We start from the raw sequence: 26777 nt of genomic DNA, 5'->3' as shown, positions 1-26777 counted from the left end.
GATTCCAGCTCTAGGACAGGGGGTTCCTGCTTCTTTCAGTTAATAACTCTTGTTTCCCAATGTTTGGAAGCAATTCCAACTTCTCTTTGTTAGAATAACCAGCATGGATTCTGTTTTCTTCTGGACCCTGGCTGATACAGTCTCTGCTTCAGATTTCTTTTTTTCAAAACAAACAGCTTTTTAATCGAAGTTTAGTGAATTCAGTGTTGTGTCTTTGAAGATGCTAATCAGCTTTTTCATTTTTCTAGTGCCTATCATAATGCATTCAATGTATATGTTGTTTTGTTGCTCAGTTGCGTCCCGCCCTTTGAGACCTCAAGAACTGTAGCCTGCCAGCCTCCGTCTATAAAATTCTCCTGGCAAGAATACTGGAGTGGGTTGCCATTTCCAACTCTAGGGGATCTTCCTGACCCAGGGATTGAACCCATGTCTGTTTAAGCCTCCTGCAGATTCTTTAACACTGAACCACTTATACTCCAATAAAAACTGATTTTAAAAAATTGCAGGGGACTTGCAGTACTTCTGAAGATCTTGTACTTGATGGATCAAATGTAGCTTCAGAGTCTCAGACTTAACTTGCATTTCTTAGCCCAAAGAAGAAGTCCAATGATGGTGGATGTTTTTGTTTCTGTTTTTAGGTATTTGGGGCCTGAGGTATTCTCTGGAGTTGGTGCTAATCTCTGCTTACTTTGCTTTGAATTAAACCCGCCAGGAAAAAAATCTTGAATGAATATGAATATTTATTCTCTAATAAGTTCCTACCTTAGTCTCCACAAATCTGATTAGGCAGAAGAGAATACATTTTCATAATACAATTACTGATCTGCTACCTCATTCCAGGTAATGTACAGATACCAAAATTGTCACTTAGTTAAGTGGCTTGACTGGAATTTAGATCTTAACCCTCTTTGACTACAATCCTCTATGCTCTTGCTCTTTCCATACTACATCTGTTTGTTTTTCAGGTGTAAAGTTTAATTCATAACTAAATATATGTCTTATTTGTAGGTATCTTTTAGCTCAGCTTTCTGACAGGATTCAAGAACACATGATGGAATTTTGGCCAAACTCTGATCTACAAATCCAAGTATCTTGCTTACATTCTTGAAGATGGGGCTTTAGTAATTTTATAGGCTCTGGTGTTTTATACTATAAATAAATTTTGTTCTAAATGGTTTCAGTGAGACTAAGCAGACTATTTGCTTGCTACTTTTATTCTGATCACTGTAATCTGTTACAGAAACAAAGAAACAGAAAATCTTAAACCTATATAAAATGTAAACCCATGTAAATCCTCTATTGTTCTTCTGTGGTGTGTAAATACACATTGGTCTAAGATGTTTCTATCTGTTAACAAATTGACTTTCAGAAGTGTTTGCCAAATTTGAACTTATTTATGAAGTGGTGTATTCTTAAGTTGCTTCAGTCATGTCCGACTCTGTGCAACCCCATCGACGGCAGCCCACCAGGCTCCCCCATCCCTGGGATTCTCCAGACAAGAACACTGGAGTGGGTTGCCATTTCCTTCTCCAATTCATGAAAGTGAAAAGTGAAAGTGAAGTCGCTCAGTCTGAAGTTAAAAGAAGTTCTCTTCTAGTAATTCCAGTAACCTGGGCAAGAATTTAAGTTCATGAAGCTATGACAAATGTCAAGTATTCAAGTCTTTGGTGGAATTTGAGGCAGGGGTGTGCTGGAGCTGGTCCACACTGGCTCCTAAGAGCAGACTGTTAAATATTAGTGAATTTTGTGAGCTGGTTGTGAAACACAGCCACTATTAAAAATTGGATTACATAAACTTAAAATTAAATAAATTGCATTAAAACAAAGGTAATATGTACTCAAAATTTATCACTTCCTACTTAACTTTTTTAATTTAAAAATTTTTATTAAAGTATAGTTGATTTACAATGTTGCGTTTAATTTCTGCTGTACAGCAAAGTGACTGAATTATATATATATATATAAGCTTAAATTTTCTATTATGGTTTATCACAGGATACTGAATACAGTTTCCTGTGCTATACAGTAGGACCTTGTTGTTTATCTATCCTATATGTAATAGTTTGCATCTGCTAATCCCAAACTCCCAGTCCTTCCTACTTAATTTACTACATTGTAGTATCACCCATGCCTATGGGGTCACACAGAGTCGGACATGACTGAAGCGACTTAGCAGCAGCAGCAGCAGGATCATCCATGCTCTTAAGATCATTCATGTCTATTGATTCTGTTGCATGGGATTGGAAATACCACATGACAGTGTGCTGTTGAATATTTCTGCCCAACTTTGGGAACATGTCCTGGTAGCATGATTTCTATCATAGAAAAATGTTTAAACCACAGAAATTGGCAAAGCTAAGAATTAGGGTTTTACTTATTGCTTTTTTTTGGTCTAGACTTAAAATAATAAGGAAATATTAATAATGCAGATCAACTTTAAAAGTGCATTATATCTATAGCTGTTATATAGTGAATAGTGCAAAATTTAATGACATATCCTCTTAGTATTTGCAAACTATTATGAGATTCAGCAAAGGTAATGCTCATATCATTGAGAATGAGTGGTTTCAAATTATTTCTTTGATGTTTTTACTTTCATCTTGTTTGTGAAGTTAAATGAGAATATTAACCTATGTTCGTGTTAGAATTATAGTCATCAGCTGTAACCAGAGATCAATTATTAATTTAAGAGTTTGGCAAAAAGCAACCAAAGCCTCTGTGAGAATAAATTAATTGTGTGAACTCCTGGGAGTGGGGGGGAGAGGTTTTACATATTTTATTACTGTTTGTAATTTGTGTGCTATATATTCTTTATATCAGTAAAAGGTATAATAAAGAATAAATGTAGACGCACACATTTTTCTTCTTCTGGAGAGCCTCTTGCTAAACACGGAGCATCACACCTCTCATAGGTGTGCAAGCCTTGAGATTCCAGTTTATTCTCTGTGAATTGTATAGATACTGTCTGCTGTTATAGAGCTGAGGACGGTTCCTACAACAGCCAATTAGTTTATTAGTACAGTTAGTTGAAAAAAAAAAGTAAGTGCCACAAAGGCTACTGCTAGAATCTATCATGGCATATTTTAAAGTATTCTAAATGCCAATGAATGATGTGTCCAGAGACAAAAACCTAATCCTGCAAATTTCTGACAAACTTCCTTCCTCCTGAAACACACATAAGGTGTGGGGTGTCTATGACATCCAGGAGAACTTTCAAATTCCTGTTGAGTTTCGTTTCCCTTTGGGAATAATTAGAGAATTAAAGAGTGTGTGAAATTTTTCAAAATACTTATCCAAGCCTTAGAAGCTGTTGTCCCCATAGTCAATGTCAAAAATTTAAAGGTCTAGAAGGGATGCTTCATCATTATATTAAAAATGTTAAATTCCTTCCTTTCTTCTTTCTTTCATTTCTTCCTCCTTCTCCTGTAGCTTCTCTCTTTTTTGTATTTAAATTTTTTCATTAATTGATGAATTTAATTGGGAACAGAGGTATTAATGACTCAGAGATACCTAAGAATTCATGAGAAGTTACAAAAAAAAAACAGAGAGAAAGCAAAGAATAATTTTTAAAATTATTCTTTTAGATATTTAAAAGGTGGGGGATTGTAAAATGACATCTGAGTCATTGTTTTTGAAGTATTTCATAGAAACTTTGTTGCTTTAAACACTGTAGGTATTTCATGAGAAAGTAGGAGTTGTTTCTAATGGAAGAATGATGAATGGATTAAAGGGCTCATCTTGTTCAAAATTTCAGCTATGATGCTTTGTCCAAGAGTTAACAGAATGTATTCTCTGCAGAAATGATTAGACCATGGTTTTCCTCATTTGTAAGACAGTCCATTCTGAAGGAGATCAGCCCTGGGATTTCTTTGGAAGGAATGATGGTAAAGCTGAAACTCCAGTACTTTGGCCACCTCATGCGAAGAGTTGACTCACTGGAAAACACTCTGATTCTGGGAGGGATTGGGGGCAGGAGGAAAAGGGGACGACAGAGGATGGGATGGCTGGATGGCATCACCGACTCAATGGACGTGAGTCTGAGTGAACTCCGGGAGTTGGTGATGGACAAGGAGGACTGGCGTGCTGCGATTCATGGGGTCTCAAAAAGTCAGACATGACTGAGCGACTGAAATGAACTGAACTGAACTGAAGAAAGGCTGGGTGTGTGTATGTGTGCGGTGGTGAGAAAGAGAGAGAATGTGTATACACAAGCACCCACAATAACTATCCTGAAAATCCTAACCAGAGTCTGATGTCTGATTTATTTTTTGGCTATTTGTGAAATGCTTTGTTACATCATTTGTTTAAAGCCAGAGACGCTTCATACTCATCATGTGGTCAGGAATGCAAAATCTGCATTATTTGTTTTCATGAATCTAAATTCTTATGATCATTCTAACACCTGATGTGTTAAACAGCAGTTTTTATTTCCCTAACAACGTAACTGTTCTTTTAAGGATAAAAATATAAGTTATCTACAGTTCTTCTTTTTTAATCTGACAGTTCTAAACAGATAATCTAAGTAATAACCAAAAGAACAAAAATACTATAGTTCTACAATTGCACCACCTCTACCCGTAAAATGTTTGATGTGTGACATGCAGCAGCAGAAAATTTAAGGAGAAATTTTTTTTTTTTAAGGAGAAATTAAGTTATTCATTACAATCCTATTGAGATATTCTAAAATGGTTTTAGAAAAATGCCCTTCTATGAATATTTATGAGAATGTAATCTTTCCTTTTTAAAGAGCTGTCTTGCATCTTAAGTTCTAAAAGCAGCATTAATTTTTGCTGTTGTTGTTGTTCAGTTGCTATGTCATGTCTGACTCTTTTGAAAACCCATGGACTGTAGGCCACCAGGTTCCTCTGTCCGTAGAATTTTCCAGGCAAGAATACTGGAGTGGGTTGCCGTTTCCTCCTGCAGGGGATCTTCCCAATCCGAGGATTGAAGCTGCACCTCCTACATTGGCGGGTGGATTCTTTACCACTGAGCCTCTCTCTAGGGAAGCTCAAAAATACATTTCATTTTATTTTGAATCATTCTTCCCTGATAGATCAGTTGGTAAAGAATCCTCCTGCAATGCAGGAGACCCCAGTTCAATTCTTGGGTCGGGAAGATTCCCTGGAGAAGGTATAGGCTACCCGCTCCAGTATTTTGGCCTCAGCTGGTAAAGAATCTGCCTACAATACGGGAGACCTGGGTTTGATCCCTGGGTTAGGAAGATCCCTTGGAGAAGGGAAAGGCTACCCTCTTCAGTGTTCTGGCCTGGAGAATTCCAAGGACTGTAGAATCCATGGGGTCACAAAGTCAGACACAACTGAGCAACTTTCACTTTACTTTCAGTATATATTCTCTCCTTGCTTTCTTTGGAATAACTCTTTCTTTTTTTTTTTTTTCTATTTGAAGCTTACTAGGTTTACAATATTGTGTTAGTTTCAGGTGTACACCATGGGCAAACATTTTTACCTGAAGCTTGGTGGGTTTTAAGGCTCGAAACTGAAATTTATTTCTCCCAAGGAATGCTTACATCTCTCATTTAATTTTTCTAGTGATAGGCAAGTATGACAAATTTTTCACCTTTTTATTGATTGAAGTTACATATTTACTTTTTTCTTCAATTATTCTACCTCTAAATTTTGTTAGTTTTGAGATTTGTGACATATGAATAAAACCTACCTTTTTATCTTCTAAACTGAATACAAAATTTGCCCCTTTGTTTCCTCTTATAACAAAGGTGATTAGGTCCAAGATAATCCAGAATACCAGTTCTTGAGGGAAATGTTGCTTATAAGTCTCTGTGCTAGATTTATCTGGGATAGGCTTTCAGTATTATCTGAGTATCTGTATTCCTCAACTTGCATACCATTTTGCATAGATTCAAAGAATTCTATGATTGTCAGGCATCCTAAAGACCAACAGACCCAAACACTTCATCTTTAATAAAGGAACTGACATCTAAAGATCTTAAGTGACTTGCCAACATCAAATAATAATTTGGGGCAGAGCACAGAATAGAACAGATTTTATATCTATGCTATTTTTTTCCTACTTCATGTGGCTGCTTCTGAGGCCTCAATCACCCTATCTGTGGTTACTCTTTAGAAACTGATTAAATGCAAATCAAGAAATTTCAGTATTTTTAATATTAATTTGCTTGTCTTAGCTCATAGATGGTTAGAACTTGTTCACAACCAAAAAGCACAGGGTGGCTTCAGTTACAATTGGTGGTAATGACAGTTGAGTTCTGACCCCAGAATAACCTCTTGTGCGAAGAATAGAAATAATTGTAATTTCCCCGGGGCAGAATTAATTGTACATGACAAATTCCCAAAATAAAGAGATATTTTGGTTCAATTTGGTTTCTCTCCGTCTCCCTTTCTCCTCCTCTTTTCATTCTAGTTAAGGTTCTGCCACGAAAACATTCAGTCCTTGAAGGATAAGCTCCTTAGGTCTGATGGCCTCCTAAGGACTGTCAGAACATTAGAAATGGAAAGTACTGTTGCATGGCTTTCACTTTACTGAAAAGATCCAGGGAGATGAACTGACTGGTCAAAACCACAGATACTGGTGGTGCCAGCGATGAAGAGTCCTCCTGGGATTCCTACTTTATTATCCACTTCTTTTTCCATCCTTCCATGATATAATGAGGTGGTCCATATGTTCTTCCTTTGTCTTCCCAGGTAGCTCAGTGATAAAGAATCTGCCTGTCAATACAAGAGACACAAGAAATGTGGGTTTGATCCCTGGGTCAGGAAGATCCCCTGAAACAGGAAATGGCAACCAACTCCAGTATCTTGCCTGGAAAATTCCATGGACAGAGGAGCCTGGTGGGCTACAGTCCCATGGGGTCACAAAGAATTGGACATGACTAAGTGACTGGTCAGGAAGCAACAGTTAGAACTGGACATGGAACAACAGACTGGTTCCAAATAGAAAAAGGAGTACGTCAAGGCTGCATATTGTCATCCTGCTTATTTAACTTCTATGCAGAGTACATCATGAGAAACGCTGGGCTGGAAGAAGCACAAGCTGGAATCAAGATTGCAGGAAGAAATATCAATAACCTCAGATATGCAAATGACATCACCCTTATGGCAGAAAGTGAAGAAGAACTAAAAGCCTCTTGATGAAAGTGAAAGAGGAGAGTGAAAAAGTTGGCTTAAAGCTCAACATTCAGAAAATGAAGATCATGGCATCTGGTCCCATCACTTCATGGGAAATAGATGAGGAAACAGTGGAAACATTTTTTGGGCTGCAAAATCACTGCAGATGGTGATTGCAGCCATGAAATTAAAAGACGCTTCCTCCTTGGAAGGAAAGTTATGACCAACCTAGATGGCATATTAAAAAGCAGAGACATTACTTTACCATCAAGGGTCAGTCTAGTCAAGGCTATGGTTTTTCCTGTGGTCATGTATGGATGTGAGAGTTGGACTGTGAAGAAAGCTGAGTGCCGAAGAATTGACGCTTTTGAACCATGGTATTGGAGAAGACTCTTGAGAGTCCCTTGGACTGCAAGGAGATCCAACCAGTCCATTCTAAAGGAGATCAGTCCTGGGTGTTCTTTGGAAGGAGTGATGCTGAAGCTGAAGCTCCAGTACTTTGGCCACCTCATGTGAAGAGTTGACTTATTGGAAAAGACTCTGATGCTGGGAGGGATAGGGGGCAGGAGCAGAAGGGGATGACAGAGGATGAGATGGCTGGGTGGCATCACTGACTCGATGGACATGAGTTTGAGTGAACTCCGGGAGTTGGTGATGGACAGGGAGGCCTGGCGTGCTGCAATTCATGGGGTCGCAAAGAGTCGGACACAACTGAGCGACTGAACTGACTGACTGACTGACTGAAGGGACTAGTCACAAAAAGTAGAAACAATGAAACTAAGTGATAACTTGTACATACTGTAGACATTATTGTTTGAATTTATTTAGAAACATGGGTGTAGTTATCTGTGGGTTCATTTATCCATATGAATGTAAATATGAAAAGGTTTTTGAGTTTCACTTTATTATGTGTGGAGTCATTTCTGCGGCAGTTTTTTATTATCTCAGAAAATGTTTAATGAGCTCCTTCTTCAATTATAATAGGTACTAAGGAAAGTTTTTCAGAGAAGACAATGGCAACCCACTCCAGTACTCTTTCCTGGAAAATCCCATGGACAGAGGAACCTGGTAGGCTGCAGTCCATGGGGTCACTGAGAGTCAGACATGACTGAGTGACTTCAGTTTCACTTTTCACTTTCATGCATTGGAGAAGGAAATGGCAACCCACTCCAGTATTCTTGCCTGGAGAATCCCAGGGACGGGGGAGCCTAGTGGACTGCCGTCTATGGGGTCACACAGAGTCGAACACAACTGAAGTGACTTAGCAGCAGCAGCAGCACTAAGAAAAGTTTTTAGCATAGAAAACATGTCTGTTATTAGGTTATGATTTAATGACAAAAAAAGCACAATCAATTAATTTGTACTTACCTTGCTCCAAAAAAATGTGAAGCAAGTAAAAATATGTAAATACAAAAGTAATTGATTAGATATGGGTTCTTCCCATGGTCACTGAAGCATACACAATTGTACATACTCACTTGTTCTCTTTTCTTCCTGAACACGCAGCTTAAGCACATCTTCCCAGCTTTCTTGCCTTCAGATGGTGTCATAGTACTGAGTTCTGGACAACAAACTGAGGGCAGAGGCAAAAAACACTCTCAGACCTAGCATCTAAAACCAATCTTGTGGCCATGACACCACCTCCGCTGGTCTTCCAGCTACACACAGAGGATACAGTGCAGTTAGAATGCCCTATAAAGGCAGTAAAACAATGGCGATCAAAGACATGGAGTCTTGGAATGACAGCATAGAGAAGAATCATCCTTCTAAGAAGAACCATCCTTCTAAGAAGAACCATCCTCCTACTCCCTTCAAACTTCAAATGACTGTGGTTAGCAAAAGAAATCAACTCCATGGACATGAGTTTGAGCAAGCTCTGGGAGATGGTTAAGGACAGGGAAGCCTGACATGCTGGAGTCCATGGGGTCACAAAAGCTGGACACGACTGAACACTGAACAACAACAACAGCATAAGGAACAAATGTCTCTTTTAATGAACTATTAGGCTGTTAGTTTGCATAATCTGATTTACAGCCTGTCTAACCCCAGAGAAATTATTTGTATGGGAAATTTCTAGATTGAGAAACAGTTGCTTAAACCTGAAATAATTCTCATCAGAAATGTTGTACTGGATTAAACTTGCCTTTTAAGAAAAACTATTTTGTATGAAATGTTCTATGAATGAATAAATTAAGACTGATGAATGTATGGTATACAGATAAACCTGAAGGTGATACACATATTTGAAATGGAAAAAGGATGGAGATCCTACAGGAGATGGTAGAAAGTGTATGTTTTACTAACAAAAATTGCCAGCTTTTCAGGTTCAGTGGTTAAGACTTTGTGCTTTCAGTGCAGGGAGAGTAGGTTCGATCCCTAGTCAGGGAAATAAGATTCCCCAAGCCATGGCACAACCAAGAGATTTCTTTCAAAAGTCAATTTTTCAAAGTGGTTGTACCATTTTGCATTCACTCGAGAAAGAAAAGAGAGTTTTCTTTCTCCAGAAAGTAAAGAGAGTATTCTTGTCAGCACTTGCTACCATCAGTAACTTAAATCTGAGCCACTCTACTGAGGGTTTTGTATATTTCATTGTGATTTTTATTTGTATTTCCCTGACAAATAATAATATTAGACATCTTTTCATATGTTTATTACTCATTCACATATCTTCCCTGGTGAAGTGTTAATTTAAACCTTGTCTTTGTATTTTATTATAAGAATTCCTTATATATCCTAAACACAATTTTAAAAATCAGATATGTGTTTATCTAAATCAGGTATGAGTTTAAATCAGATATGTGTTTATGTGTAATCTGTGGTTGGTTTCTTTTTTCTTACAGTGTCTTTCAAAAAGCAGATTTTTAAAATTATGTCCATTTTATCAATTTATTTTGTAATACTTTTTACTTTTTTGTGTCCTTTCTGAGAAATCTCCACCTAACCTAAAGTCACAGATTTTCTCCAATGCTTTCTTTTGGAAGTGTCATAGACTCATCTTTTATGGATTAGGTCAATCATCTCATTTGAGTTAATTTTTATATGTGGTGTGCAGCAAAGTTGAAATTCACTGCTTTGTATATAACGATCTACATGTTCCAGTACCATTTGTTGAAAAGACTATCCATTCTCCTTTAAATTACCTTAAGTTTGTTAACCTCTATGCTTCACTAATTCTACACTGTATCCCTGGTGGCTCAGATGGTAAAGAATCTGCCTTCAATGTGGGAGATCTGGGTTCTATCCCTAGGTTGGGAAAATCCCCTGGAGAAGGGCATGGCAACCCACTCCAGTATTGCCTGGAGAATCCCCATGGACAAAGGTGCCTAGCGTGCTGCAGTCTATGGGGTCGCAAAGAGTCAGGCCCAACTGAGCAACAAAGCACATATCTCTGTGATAATTCTTGAAATCAGGTAGTGAAAGTCACTTGATCTTGCTGTCCTTTAAAAAGTTATTTTCTTCTGTTCTGGTTTCTTTTTATGTATATTTTTGAGTCAGTTTGTCACAAAAATATATAAAATACTACCCAAATTGCATTTAATTGCAAACTTGATGAATTTACAGATTAATTGACAGAAAATTGATTTATTTGGGATATCAAAATTTCCAGTTTGTGATCATAGTATATTTCTCCATTTAATTTGTTTAATTTCTCTCCAAAAGTGTTTTGAAATTTTCAATGTACAGATTTTTAATTATTTAATAATTTAACTAACTCTAATTTGTCCCTAAATATTTTATGTATTTGAAACTGAATTGTGATTTTTTAAAATGATTTTCCAACTGGTAGGTGCTAACATATAGACATACAATAGATTTTTGTATGTTAACTCTGCTAAAGACATTTATTGTTTCTAGTCATGTTTTGGTGGACTCCTTAGGATTTTTATCTTGATTATCATGTTATCCACCTGTAAGAATGCAATTATTTCCTCTTTCCAAATTTGTCCTTTATTTTCTTTTTCTTACTTGTGCTGACTAAAATCCCCAGTACATTACTGAATAGAAGTTTTGAGATTAGACATCCTTGAGTTGATCCTAGTATTTAGTGGGAAGGCATTTGCTCTTTACCATTATATATGATAATAGCTGTAGGATTTTGGTTGATGTCCTTTACCAAGTTGAGGAAGTTTCCTTAGGGGTTTTTACTGTGCACCAATGACTTTGCGTGTGTGCATGCTCAGTCACTTTGTTGTGTCCAGCCCTTTTCGACTCCATGGACTGTATGTAGTCCACCAGGCTCCTCTGTCCACGGGATTCTCCAGGCAAGAATACTGGAGTGAGTTGCCATTTCCTTCTCCAGGGGATCGTCCCAACCCAGGGATCAAATCTAGGTCTCCTGCATTAGCAGGCAGATTCTTCACCACTGAGACACCTGGGAAGCCCAATGACTTTAAGTTTTGGCAAATAATTTTTCTCCATTTATTGGGATGATAAAATGGTTTTTCTTTTGTTGTCTATTGATATAACAAATTACATTAATTGATTTTTACATGTTGAAACAAATTTCACATATCTGATATGAACTCTCTTTTGTCATGATATATTACTTGTATATTTCTTGAACTGATTCATAAAATATTATGTAGCATTTTGGATTTATATTAATGAGAGATATTGGTCCTTAGTTTTATTTTATGTAAGGTCTTTGGTTTTTAATATGAGATAATGGTGGAATTTTTAATTTCTGGAAGAGTTTGTAATAACATCTCTTTCTTAAATATTCAGCAGAATCCACTAACAAAGCTATCTTTTTTAAAAAATATATATCATAGCACTCTATTAAGGTTATTTTTTCTTGAGTGAGCTTTGGAAGTGTGTGTCTTTCATGAAAACCACATGGCATTTTAGTTGCTTATTTACTTGTTTGACTTCTCCATTAGCCTATTTAAGATTCCTTGGGGAAAGGGGCACTGTATTTTATTTTTAAGACTTTAGATCTTAGTGTGCTATAAGGCACATAGTAAGTATTCTGTAAATATATCTTAAGTAAATGAAGAGGTGAATAAATTTCCAGTGGGAACACAAAGAGTTTTATAGGAGAAAAACAGAGGTGGATCAAGAGGGATTAAGATGAAAGAGGAAGAAGACGCACACAAAGAAAGGACAGTCAGGAGCAGACAAAGACAGGATTGATTAGGAAAGGCAGAGCAAACACCTTGGGATATTGAAGTAGAGGTTAAACTGGATTAAGATAAGCTAGAACTAAGCCAAGGGATTTACTGAACTGAGGAACTTGGATATTGGTGTGTGTGCATGGGGAAGCCATTGAAGGTTTTTGAGAAGGGTAATTCTTAGGACTGTTCTGGGCTTACAGTGATGTTTCTGGTGGCACAATGTGGGATTCATTAAAGAGGGTGGGCAAGAGATAATGAGAGCAGCTCCTTTGCTACTGCAATGCTATTGGTACTTTAGTGAAGACTAGTAATAGGGACTCAAGTTAGTCATGCTATGAAGGCAAGAAAAAGAAGATTTCTTTCAAAAGTAGAATTCCAAAGATTTTTTCAACTCTGTGGGTGAAAGAGATGAAGAAATGAAAGATAATACTGAGCTTGTGTGGATAATAATGCCATTAACTGAGATAGAGCAACAAGTAAAAGGACAAGTTTGATACCAACCAGGGTTTGGGGCTTTCCTCAATCAAAACAAATCCTTTGATAAATCAGTAGAAAGCCATCCCAAATGATCAATGCAAAGAAATAGAGGAAAACAATAGAATGGGAAAGACTAGAGATCTCTTAAAGAAAATTAGAGATACCAAGGGAACATTTCATGTAAAGACGGGGGTAATAAAGGACAGAAATAATATGGACCCAACTGAAGCAGAAGATATTTAAGAGAGGTGGCAAGAATACACAGAAGAACTATACAAAAAAGATCTTCACAACCCAGATAACCAAGATGGTGTGATCATTCACCTAGAGTCAGACATCCTGGAGTGTGAAGTCAAGTGAGCCTTAGGAAGCATCACTACAAACAAAGCTAGTGGAGGTGATGGAATTCCAGCTGATCTATTTCAAATCCTAAAAGATGATGTTGTTAAAGTGTTGCATCAACATGCCAGCAAATTGGGAAAACTCAGCAGTGGCCATAGGACTGGAAAAGGTTGATTTTCATTACAATCCCGAAGAAAGACAGTGCCAAAGAATGTTCAAGCTACTGCACAGTTACATCCATTTCACATGCTAGCAAAGGAATTCTCCAAATTCTCCAAGCTAGGCTTCAACAGTACATGATCAAGAACTTCCAGATGTTCGAGCTGTATTTAGAAAAGGCAGAGGAACCAGAAATAAAATTTCCAGCATCTGTTGTATCATAGAAAAAGCAAGAGAGTTCCAGAAAAACATTTAACCATGCTAAAGTCTTTGACAGTATGGATCACAAAAAACTGTGGAAAGTTCTTAAAGAGATGGGGATACTGGACCATCTCACCTGTCTCGTGAGAAACCAGTAAGAAGGTCAAAAGGGAACAGAACTGGACATAGAATATTGGACTGGTTCCAAATTGAGAAAGGAGTACGTCAAGGCTGTATATTGTCATCCTGCTTATTTAACTTCTATGCTGAGTACAACATGCAAAATGCTGAGCTGGATGAAGCACAAGCTGGAATTAAGATTGTTGGGAGAAATATCAGTAACCTCAGATATGCAGATGATACCACCCTTACGGAAGAATGCGAAGAGGAACTAAAGAGTCTCTTGATGAAAGTGAAAGAGGAGAAGGAAAAGCTACCTTAAAACTCAACATTCAGAAAACAAAGATCATGGCATCTGATCCCATCACTTCACGGCAAATAGATGGGGAAACAATGGAAAGAGTGATAGACTTTATCATGGGCTCCAAAATCATTATAGATGGTGACTGCAGGCATGAAATTAAAAGACACTTGCTCCTTGGAAGAAAAACTATGAGAAACCTAGACAACATGTTAAGAAGCAGAGACATGACTTTGCCAAGAGAGGCCCATATAGTCAAACCTATGGTTTTTCCAGTAGTCATGTATGGATGAGAGAGTTGGACCATAAAGAAGGCTGAGAGTCAAAGAATTGATACTTTTGAGCTGTGGTGTTGGAGAAGACTCTTGAGAGTCCCTTGGACAGCAAGGAGATCAAAGTCAATCCTAAAGGAAATAAGTCCTGAATATTCATTGGAAGGACTGACGCTGAAGCTGAAGCTTCAATACTTTGGTCACCTGATGCGAAGAGCCAACACATTAGAAAAGACCCTGATGCTGGGAAAGATTGAAGGCAGGAGTAGAAGGTGATGACAGAGGATGATATGGTTGGATGGCATCATTCACTCAAGGGACATGAGTTTAGGAAAGCTCCAGGAGATGGTGATGGACAGGGAAGCCTGGCATCCTGCAGTCTACTGTGTTGCAAAGAGTTAGACGCAGCAGAGTGACTGAACAAGAAAGAAAAGTGAAAGTGAAAGGAAGTGCAAGTTGCTCAGTCATGTCCAACTCTTTGCAACCCTATGGACTACACAGTCCATGGAATTCTCCAGGCCAGAATACTGGAGTGAGTTACCTTTCCCTTCTCCAGAGGATCTTCCCAACACAGGGATCGAACCCAGGTCTCCCACATTGCAGGCGGATTCTTTAGCAACTGAGCTATCAGGAAAGCCCCAACTGAACAACAACAGCCAATCAATAGAAATTGACTAAAAGACTGACAAGATATTCAGGCAAGGCTGTCCTGGGGCCCCTCCTGCAGTAGTGGGGAGGGATCAAAAGCAACAGATTACTCTTCCTCGTTTGCTGGCTCCCAGAGGGGAGGCAAACTTGTTCTTTATATGGGGTAAGGATTGGGGTGTGTTCAGTTGTTGGGCTGGAGTGGTGGCATAGGTGGTTTGCCCACTCTCTTTGTAATGTTGAGTGAAGGGTGCATGCACAGTACCCTGCTTTTGCCCTGACACACAGTTTTTGCTCCAGCTCTTTAGAAGTGGTGGGCTTCCCTGTTGGCTCATTTGGTAAAGAATCTGCCGTCAAGGCAGGAGACCCGGGTTCGATCCCTGGGTTGGTAAGATCCCCTGGAGAAGGGACTGGCAACCCACTCCAGTATTCTGACCTGGAGAATTCCATGGACAGAGGAGTCTGGCGGGCTACAGTCCATGGGATTGCAGAGTCTGACATGACTGAATGATTTAACATTTTACTTCAGAAGCAGTTCAGTTCAGTTCAGTCGCTCAGTCATGTCCGACTCTTTGTGACCCCATGAATCGCAGCACACCAGGCCTGCCTGTCCATCAGCAACTCCCGAAGTTCACTCAGACTTGCATCCATTGAGTCAGTGATGTCATCCAGCCATCTCATCCTCAGTCGTCCCCTTCTCCTCCTGCCCCCAATCCCTCCCAGCATCAAAGTCTTTTCCAATGAGTCAACTCTGCATGAGTTGGCCAAAGTCTGGAGCTTCAGCTTTAGCATCATTCCTTCCAAAGAAATCCCACAGTTGATCTCCTTCAGAATGGACTGGTTGGATCTCCTTGCAGTCCAAGGGACTCTCAAGAGTCTTCTCCAACACCACAGTTCAAACGCATCAATTCTTCGGCGCTCAGCCTTCTTCATAGTCCAACTCTCACATCCATACATGACTATTGGAAAAACCATACATAGCCTTGACTAGACGGACCTTAGTCGGCAAAGTAATGTCTCTGCTGTTGAATACGCTATCTAGGTTGGTCATAACTTTTCTTCCAAGGACTAAGCGTCTTGTAATTTCATGGCTGCAGTCACCATCTGCAGTGATTTTAAGCAGTAGTTCCTGTGTATGTGTGTGTGTGTGTCTTTTTGTGTCTTCTAGTCCAGAATTTGCCCCAACTGCACATAGTTGTTTTTAGTTCCATATAGTTTCTTTGTGTTTTGTAGCTTGAAGAGTGGTGTGTCCAGGTGCAAGTTTTGCAGCACTGCAGCAAAGGGTCCCAGGTCCCAGGTCTATCTCAGGTTTGCTACAGAGCAGAGTCTACCCCAATCTAGGAAGATTTGGAGCCATGTGCACAGAAGTTAAAGTCAAAGCCAGTGAAATAAAAGAAAACAGTGGATGGGAAGAAGCCCTGGGGATGGACATAGACCTAAGGAAAAGAAAACTAGAAAAAAAAGCTGGTGAGGTTCTTACAAAAGGAAGAAGAGCCAAGAAAGCATGGAGATATGATTGTATTTCAAGAATGAGTTTCAATAAAGTGCCAATGATGGAGAGGCGGTGTAACAAAATCATTGAGAGTCTGGAGCCATGAGTCAGAAAGATTTGCTACAGAATCTCTGTTTTGATATTTGTGTGACTGTGAGCAAGTTATATTACCTTTATCTGTAGAGTGAAGGTAATCATAACCTGTCTCTTAGGGCTGTTGCAAAGACTAAATTAGAAATAAAAATCTTAAAATGCTCCTCATTTTGTATGGCAAATAGCAAGCAATCAATATTATCTACTATGATCAATAGGAGTAAAAGATGCTTCAGGGAGGTTGAAAAGAACAAAGAAGAAGGGGATGTAAGCTTTGCTTCTCTAGAAGGCAAAGCAAAGATTACAAACCTGTAGGATTTACTCTTGTGTGTGTGTTAGTTGCCCAGTCATGGCCGACTCTTTGCGACCCCACGGACTGTAGCCCACCAGGCTCCTCTGTCCATGGGATTATCCCAGCAAGAATACTGGAATGGGTTACATTTCCTTCTCCAGAGTATCTTCCTGACCCAGGGATTGAACTTGCATCTCTTATGTCTCCTGCATTGGCAGGTGGGTTCTTTACTGTTTGAGCTACCAGGGAAGTCTTTAGATGCGGGGTTTTTCAAGTCTTCTTGCAATACAGGCATATTTATAATCCTTATCAGTAGAATGTTTGGACAAGGGGTGTGTGTGTGTGTGTGTGTGTGTGTGTGTAAAAATATTTAATTCTAAATTGGTTTGATAATTTATATGAAAAGAGGCTCCAAGAAAAATATCAAGAAGGCTACTATTTCTTCTGGAAAGATTTATGGAAAAAAAGCCTCAAAGAAATGAATCAATGGCAGATACATGCTAATTTTGTTTTCTTTCATTGCTGAAAATTACTTAGTGTTATTTTATCATAGTGTATTATGCTTGTTATTTCTTTAAAATAAATAAATAATTTAGATTCTGATCATGATTTGAACTTAAGCCAGTTGGCTTATGAAACCAGCCATTAAATCAACACAGACCAGATGTTTCTGAATTTTAATGCTCAAGTGGAATGCAAAATATTAAGAATCATTTAGCACCTTGATTTATCTTGGATAGTGTACCAAATTAATGTTTAAAGAATTATCTATAGAGTTGGAAAGGAGATTGTGAAATATCAGATACAATCTCAAAAGTGTGAGCATGATTTTGAAATGTATTTTAAATGTTCTTGAATGTTAGGAAAGTCATTTTGGTAGGAACAGAGCAGCAAGTATAATAATAGAGTAGCATACACATAATATGTAACACATGCGTTATGGATACAGATTCCCTTTGAGAGTGAATGCCCATGCAGAATCCTGAACTGGTAGACAGCTTTCAGGTTTTCCACCCATTTTGTGATTTCTGCAAAGTAAACACCACTGCTTAGTTACCTCTTTTTGTTTGTGTCCACATTTATTTCAGGAGAGCTAACTGGCTGACTTTCCTTCAAGGCACCACTGTCCTGCCTCCAAAACCAAAACCCCTGGTTTGATTGTTCTGGATGAAGAAGATATAAACAAAAGCTATTTTTAACTTCCTTCTTTGCTACCCTCTCCAGGCACAATCGCAGACCCTACCTTTGATTACTGATGCGGGTCTACAGTGGTCATTGAATATTACACAATCAACTGTTTACATAGCAGCCCTTTTTACAGGTTTTAAATCTTCCCAAGCTGCCAGTTTCTGAAGCGGAGCCTGCCAGCTGGCAGACAGAGAGGTGCTTGTGTTCTAGTTGATTGGGGTAATTAACAGCCCAAACTGTCAGAAGGTGACAGCAGGCAAAGACTTCTTGCCCTCAGGTCACAGCTGGGTTCCAACAACTTGCTCCTGATTTACCAGTAAAACTAATAATGTAAGTAATATTGGTATTAAATTGTAAAATCAAGGGTCAAGCTGAAATTCTGGTTTGTACCCCTTATTCACTGGCAGCAAATTAGTGATAATGTCTTGTGGTTACTATGTCTTGTAGTGACCCTGCCCTCTTAAACGACCCCTGCAGAAATCAGCACGTGCCTCTTTGGGCAACACTGTGTAGATCTCTGTCACTTAAAGAAGCAAAGCCATTATCTTTCACTTTGAATTTTTCCACAAATATAGCTCTTAATAGGATATGTATATATTTTAATGCTTAAGAAAATCAACCATCAGACATAGCAGATCATGCTTAGAGCAAGGATGTATGTTCATAGGTATGTGTATGTAGTTTTGATATAGAGTTTAGGTTTTAGTGTTGGGCGTTTGGCTGGATGCAAATATTAGATCATCAGCATTAGTAGTACTCCATTTTGCTTTGCAGTTCAGGTTGAGCTATACTCTTATTCATAGTGTTTTAATTTTCTCTGACAAGCCTACATCATAATTGGGGGTAGGGGATGCAGAGGGAGAGATTAGGTGTATCAATAGATGGGGAGAGATAGACAGACAGATAGATACAAGATATGATCATTATTATTAAAGACTTTCAAAATTTTAAGAGAAGGCTATGGCAACCCACTCCAGTACTCTTGCCTGGAAAATCACATGGATGGAGGAGCCTGGTAGGCTGCAGTCCATGGAGTCGCTAAGAGTCGGAAACAACTGAGTGACTTCACTTTCACTTTTCACTTTCATGCATCGGAGAAGGAAAGAGGAGCCTGGTGGGCTGCCGTCTATGCGGTCGCACAGAGTTGGACACGACTGAAGAATACAAGGCCTTGCTCATTTGAACTGAATCTTTCCTTTCCAAATTTTATTCTACTTTTCTAGCAAAGGTCACAACTGATGTTCCAGGGTATATAAACAATTACCACTTCATGTAAAAATTTTCTCTCACCCATAAATTCCAAGAGGATGTGTACCCTCATGAATTTATAACTCATCTAAAAAATAATTGTTAGATTTGTTTTGTTAATTTATTCATAAAATAAATAAAACAACTTTGGGACTTAGAGAAATTACATGAAGATGAAAGTGTAGCTTTTCTGAAATGAGTCTTGTGTTTGTTCAATGGTCTCACAGAGATTTTTACATGTGTTTCCAAACAAATGGGCTCCTTTGATCTGCAGTCTCATCTCTGGTCTTCATCATGACGGAGAGTAAGGGTGGAAAGCCAGAATAAGAAACCCAACAGGTTATCTTGCTTAATCTCCTTGTCTTTAACACCTGAATAAAGTGAAGAACTAAGCTGAATCAAGTGAGCAAGTTTGTAAACCAACTAATTTGTTGACTACGTATTACAGCATTGTGCCAAGAACCCTGAAGAAGAAAAATAACTAAGATTTGGCTTCTATTGTCTAAGAAGTTTAGTGTCAAAGTGGGGATAAGAAGATTAAATATGTAAAAAGTAAGCAATAATGTTATGATCTAAGATGTGCCATGAGGCTTGTTGGGTAAGGAGTCAGGAAGAAAAGACCAGGAGGTAGATAAGATGGGACATTTGCAGATGGGGATACATCCCCATTCCTGGAACATAGCTTGAAAGATGCATAGGTTACAGGTAGATATGCCAGATAATGTGACATTCTAAGGAGTTTTCAATTTACTCTGTGAGAACGACACACATTTGAAGGTGGATACATTGGTAGTAACATGATAATAGTAATATTTTAGGAAGGTTATTTTAGGAAAAATTTTGAGGAAAACTTACTGGAACAGTGATTCTCAAAATGAATTTTTTCTTGAACTTGAGAAGTTTTCTCACTCTGATCGTGGTAAGGTGGTTGTCATGGGTTCTAGGGGTGCTTCTTGCTGGCTGTTGAAATCACTGATGTAGAGGAAGAAGAAGTTTCCATTACAGGCTAAAGTTAAGCACTCTACTGGAGGAAGAATGGCAGAAGGATCCTAACTAGAGGATGGGGAAAGTGGAAAACTGGAATAAAATTCAAAGGTTGAGCATAAGTCACTTGAAAGAAGAAAACAGCTCAAATCTGAGAATAGTGTGGAAGATGGAATAGAAACCTGAAATTTATAGTGATGAGTAGACACATGGAGATTGTTATAGCTGTTCAATGATGGATGATCTGATTGTTTGATACAGTTGCTGTGCTGCTGCTAAGTCACTTCAGTCGTGTCCAACTCTGTGCAACCCCATAGCCGGCAGCCCACCAGGCTCCCCCGTCCCTGGGATTCTCCAGGCAAGAACACTGGAGTGGGTTACCATTTCCTTCTCCAATGCATGAAAGTGAAAAGTAAAAGTGAAGTCGCTCAGTCGTGTCCGACCCTCAGTGACCCCATGGACTGCAGCCTACCAGGCTCCTCTGTCCATGGGCTTTTCCAGGCAAGAGGACTGGAGTGGGTTGCCATTGCCTTCTCCATCTTTGATACAGTATATACTCTTAATCATCTTATGCCACTTGGAGAACCAATCAGAACCTGCTAAGGTATATTCATGGAATTACTCTCCAATGGCCATATTCTCCCCATGAAATTCTACAGCCAGATTATGAATGGCCTTGAAGAACCTGATGGGTCACCCAGTGGTTTTCAGCAGAAGAAGGATGCATTAGCACTTTTAGAAGATCCCTTGGAAGAACAGAGGGGATAATATTACAGAGGCATCAACAGATGTGTGACGATCTTTTGGGAGCTTAATGGGACCTGGATGGGAAATGGTAGTTCAAAAGGCAACCTACGTGGTAGTAGTAGTAGATGCAGGGAAGGAGATATGTAGTAGGTAGGACTTCCTCACTCCTCCCACTCACCCCCGGATGTGTGTGTGCGGTGGAGGGGGGCAATGAAAGAAAAGGCTTTTGGCTTGGGCAGCTAGTTGGTTGGTGGTACACTAATTACTGAATAAGCCAGTTAATGATAATTTACAGAAAAAGCCAGAACATAAATTTTTGGTGTCTTGACAAAATAGTTAGTGTCATGTACATGATGATTTAGGCAGTCATTGGGAGCCAAGGTAGCTCAATTATAACATGTTAACATTTAGTAGATAACTCTATCAGGTCATATAGTTTATTTTGGCCTGAGATGTTTTCCCTAACAGTGTCACTTAATAATAGAACATAGAGGGAAAGACCCACCACAGACGTCCGCTTGAATCCCACAGTCTGCAAACTGTCTTTCACATCTCTACTCTCCTAATGCCTTTTTAGTTCACAATCCCCAAGAATACCTCTCCCTTGAGGATCTCTGTGAAAGTTTATTGGGAATTTCTTTTTGCAGAATTAGAGTTGCCCAATATTTTGTTGATTTTGTGTTTGACAAACATGTCACAATACATGTCAGCTTCTACAATTAGGCTAAAGAGGCAGTTTTCTACTTAAAAAGCTCGGCTTTTCAGTCACCATTCATTGGCACTTATCAAATACAGTATTTGTTTAGCTCACAGTTTATTAAGAACATTCATGTCTTTGTGACTCAGACTAGACTATTGTAATTTGCTTTTTATTTGGCTTGTTGAGAAAATGGAGTAGGTAAAGAAGATAATTGCTCAGCTATTTAATGTGCTTTCATATAGAGCAGTGGTTCTCAATAGTTAAATAATAAGATTTCTTTATATTACTTTTTATATTCTCTAAATATTTCAAGTTTAAAAAATCTAGTAAACTTCATTGCCAAGTTACAACTTATTTTATATCAGAGTTTATATCAGATTAGCACAAAATTACCAATATTGCCAGAGTCCATAAGATTCCAATCTAAATTAAAGAAACATGACATTAGAGTTAGTCTGTGAAACTTCATCTTAGGTAAACATAATATTTCAATTAAGAAATAATAGCAATGATTCACCAACTTTTACCAGTTAAGATCCAATTTGCTTGAATTAAAAAGGCTCAAAATAACAGTGGCTTAAAATAATTTATTTCTCTTTTACCTAACTTCTTAAAGTAAGGACTCTGAGGCTGGTGTGCAACTCTATTCCACGTAGCTTGGAGGGAACCATAGTCACCCCACTATCAGCCCTAGGCGTGGTAGGCTGATAGCCCCCTTCAAAGATATCATGCCCTGGAACTTCCCTGGCAGTCCAGTGGTCAGGACTCTTCACTTCTACTGTAGGAGGCACTGGCTTGATTCTTGGTCAGGGAACTGAGATCCAACATGCTGTGTGATATAGCCAAAATTTTAAAAATAAATAAATAAATAAACCAAAACCAAAGATCACACCATAACCAGGAACCATAACTGTTACTTTATTTGGGAAGAGAGTCTTTGCAGATACGGTTAAGCAAAGGAGATGGTGGAGATTACGTGGGATTAAGGTCAGTCCCAACTGTCACTGGGCTTCCCAGGCAAAGAATCTACCACTGATGCAAGAGATGCACATTTGATCCCTGGGTCGGTAAGATACCTTGGAGAATGCCAGCACACATATCCTTATAAATGGAGGCAGAGGGAGATCACACACACACACACACACACACACACACACACACACGGGAGAAGGTGATGCAAAAACAGAGATTCGAATATGCTGGCCTTGGAAGTTGGAGTAATATGGCCACAGCACAAGAATTCCATTCTAAATTTTAAATTCACAGAGTGAACCCTTCCCTAGGCCCCTGGAAGGAGCATGAATCCAGACACCTTGATTGGATTTCTGGTCTCAGAACTGGGAGGGAATCCGTTTCCCTTGTTTGAAGTCATCAAGCTTATGACGTGTAATTTGTTACAGCAGACACAGAATACAAGTACACTAGAATTTGGTATATATTTTTGTGGTTCAAGATAAGCAAACCTCTCATTCATCTTCTAACTAAGGACATGTAGAAAGAGAAATGTATGCATTCATTGACTCACTTATTTGTTCAACAATATACATGGAGAAACTGTTATATGCCAGACACTGTTCTGGTTGTTTGGAATGCACCAATGGAAATCGAAAAGACTCCTTTCTTCTTGGAATGTTTTTTAGAAGGAGAAGATCAATGAAGATAAATCATTAAAAGGAAATTAAATGTCATAATAGAAGGTGAAAGATTCAATGGAAAAAAGTAAACCTATATCGGAGTAAAAAGAATTGGTAGGGTCATTTAAAAGTTGGTCAAGTTACAGTTTAAAATAGGTTGGTCATGGTTGGTCTCACATCATTGAAACGGTGGGATTTGAGAGGGTGAAATCAGCCAGAAGAGCTCTCCAGGAAGAAGAAATATATCTAGAGCGAGTATTCTGATATTTGAAAATGCCTTATGTGTTTTGGGAACAATGAAGAGGCCAGCATGGTGATGGAGGACAGTAGCAATGGCAGATGAAGTCAGAATGGGGACAATCAAGTGTGATCCTACAAGTTATGATAAGGTTTTTAATTATTCAAATAGACAGTTATTGGAAGGCATAAGCTGAAAAGTGACATGATATGATCTAATTATTACAAGGATCATTCCAGCTGCCCTGTTGAGGATAGATTGTAGGAGATCTGGGGTAGCCACAGAGAGACCTTTTAAGGGGATTATTGTAATAATCTGGGCAAAACAGAACAGAGGTTCAGATTAGAGCAATACAGATAGAGGGAAATGATTGATTTCTGGAAATATCTTGAAGACAAAACAAACAGAATTTCCAACTGATAGAATAGGAGGTCAAGGGTAAAGAAGAGAAATGAAAGGTGACCCCAAGGATTTCAGGTTGATCAACTAAAAGGTGGACAATATTATCAAGTGAGATGGGAATGCTATAGATGAAGGAAGGTTTTGGTTGTGGGGAGGATAGTAGGTGGTCAGGGAAAGGCCAGGGTTTACACACTGTTGGAACTATCAACCACCTACATAGGAATGTGAAGTGTTCATTTGAGGTCTACCAGGGAGTGCTCCAGTCAGATTTTTGCTTCCTGAATCACAAAGTAGCTTATTTCAAACCAGTACTCTTACCAAGGGGCTTCCCAGGTGGTGTTAGTGGTAAAGAACCTGCCTGCCAGTGCAGAAGACAGAGAGAGACAGGTTTGATCCCTGAGTGGAGAAGATCCCCTGGAGGAGGGCATGGCAACCCATTCCAGTATTCTTGCCTACAGAATCCCATGGACAGAGGTGCCTGGTGGGCTACAGTCTATGGTGTTGTGAAGAGTTAGACATGACTGAAGTGACAGCATGCATGCAGGCACTCTTACCAAGAATACCTAGAGAAATCTGGACAAAATTTAAAAATTAATTGTTTGAAGATATATGCAAGCTCCCAAAGCAGCAAAGGTTTGAGAGGATTCTTCAGACAGAAGTTAAATGATCCAGATGGGAGATACACTCAAATATTAGAAACAGTGGGTTTTGACATTCTTTCTGAGAATTGTTCAGAAGCGGGAAGAAAAGAAAAGAGATGGTTGTTGGCAAAGTAAGTGGGTTCAACAGGAAGATTCTTTTAAAAATGGATAAAATAGAATATAAATTGGTATAGCCCCTATGGAGAACAGCATGGAGATTCCTTGAAAAACTAAAATTAGAACTAACATTTGACCCAGCAATCCCACTCCTGGGCAATCCCATCTTTTCATTCAGAAAAAATAAAAACTAATATGAAAAGATAATGCTATTGATGCCCATAGAAGTACCATTTATCATAGGCAAGACATGGAGCAACCTAAGATAAAGATATGATAAAGATATGAAAGATATGGAATAAATATACAATGGAATATTATTCAGCCATAAAAAAGAATGAAATAAGGCCATTTGCAGCAATATGGATGGACCTAAAGATTATCATACTAAGTGAAGTAGTTCAGACAGAGAAAGACAAATATCAGATCACTTATATGTGGAATCTAAGGAATATGATATAAATGAACTTGGAAAAGAGAAACAGACTCACAGACACAGAAAAAAACTTGTGGTTGCCAGAGGGTAGAGAGGGGGAGGGATAAATATATGGAGTGGAGTTTGGGATTAACATATACACACTACTATAAAATAAACAGAGGCCTACTGTATACATAGCATAGCAGAGGGAACTATACTCAGTATCTTGTAAGAATCTATAGTGGAAAACAATCTGAAAAAGAATATATATTCTATACATATCATGTGTATGTGTGTGCTTAGTCGTTCAGTCATCTCTGACTCTTTACAACCCCATGGATTGCAGCCCTCTAGGCTCCTCTGTCAACGGGATTCTCCAGGCAAGAATACTGGAGTGGGTTGCCATGCCCTTCATTATAGTATCTTCCCAATCCAGGGATCAAACTTGGGTCTCCTGCATTGCAGACAGATTCTTTACTCTCTGAGCCACCAGGGATGCCTGTATGTATTATGTATAATATTAATAACTAACATGACATTGTAAATCAACTACACTTCAATAAAATAAATTTAAAAATATGGATGAAATACATATTTCATGCTAGTATGCTTTTGAAAAGGAAAAGGAAAAGTATTTCTTTTTTTAGAACAGTTGCTGCTGCTGCTGCTAAGTCGATTCAGTCGTGTCCGACACAGTGCGACCCCATAGATGGAAGCTCCCCCGTCCCTGGGATTCTCCAGGCAAGAGTACTGGAGTGGGTTGCCATTTCCTCCTCCAATGCGTGAAAGTGAAAAGTGAAAGTGAAGTTGCTCAGTCGTGTCCGAGTCTTCGTGACCCCATGGACTGCAGCCTACCAGCCTCCCCCATCCCTGGGATTTTCCAGGCAAGAGTACTGGAGTGGGTTGCCATTGTCTTCTCCGTTAGAACAATTGAGGGGAGGATAATTGGAATGTAGTCCTGTAGAGGGCAGGGGAAGTGGGATGCCTGTCCATGTGGAGCAAATGGCCAGAATGACAGACATTAAGGAGGTTCTTGAGTGCTGCCCACAACAATTTCCTTCACATCAAGGGCCAGAACTTCAACACGTGATCACATCTACTGACTGGATGAGAGAGGGAGAGCTTTGATACTCATTTTCATTGGCTATCTGCCTCTGCCCAGCTTTTTTTTTTTTTTTTTAAGAAGGAGCAGCAGACGTAAGTTTAAGTGGGGAGGAATAAAGGGAGAAGTAGAATTCTCTGACACACTGACATTTTCTCAATGAAAAGAATAAATGCAAAAATATTTATTTCATCATATCTAGTTCCTTTTTTCAGAGGGACCTATATTATATGTTTTTACATGGCCATTGACGCAAATTTCATTTAAATTTATCCTGAATTGAGTTGTAATCATCTTTTCATAAAGGTTAACATTGTTTGAGTTAAGTAGAGTGGTATATATATTTTATAGAAGTTTATTGCTTTATTTCAAAGTTTTTTTTTTTAATTCTATTTTGAGTTTAAGGATGCTTATAATTTTCCTCTTCAGAATAGATCTTCACATTTATGATAAAAACTCTCCAGAAAGCAGGAATAGAAGGAACATACCTCAACATAATAAAAGCTATATATGACAAACCCACAGCAAACATTATCCTCAATGGTGAAAAATGGAAAGCATTTCCCCTAAAGTCAGGAACAAGACAAGGGTGCCCACTTTCACCACTACTATTCAACATAGTTCTGAAAGTTTTAGCCACAGCAATCAGAGCAGAAAAAGAAATAAAAGGAATCCAAATTGGAAAAGAAGAAGTAAAACTCTCACTGTTTGCAGATAACATGTTCCTCTACATAGAAAACCCTAAAG

The sequence above is a fragment of the Oryx dammah genome, unplaced genomic scaffold (assembly GCF_014754425.2).
Source record: "Oryx dammah isolate SB20612 unplaced genomic scaffold, SCBI_Odam_1.1 HiC_scaffold_1, whole genome shotgun sequence".
Lineage (NCBI taxonomy): Eukaryota > Metazoa > Chordata > Mammalia > Artiodactyla > Bovidae > Oryx > Oryx dammah.
The sequence above is the reverse complement of the archived record's forward strand: the minus strand, read 5'-3'. Positions refer to the sequence as shown.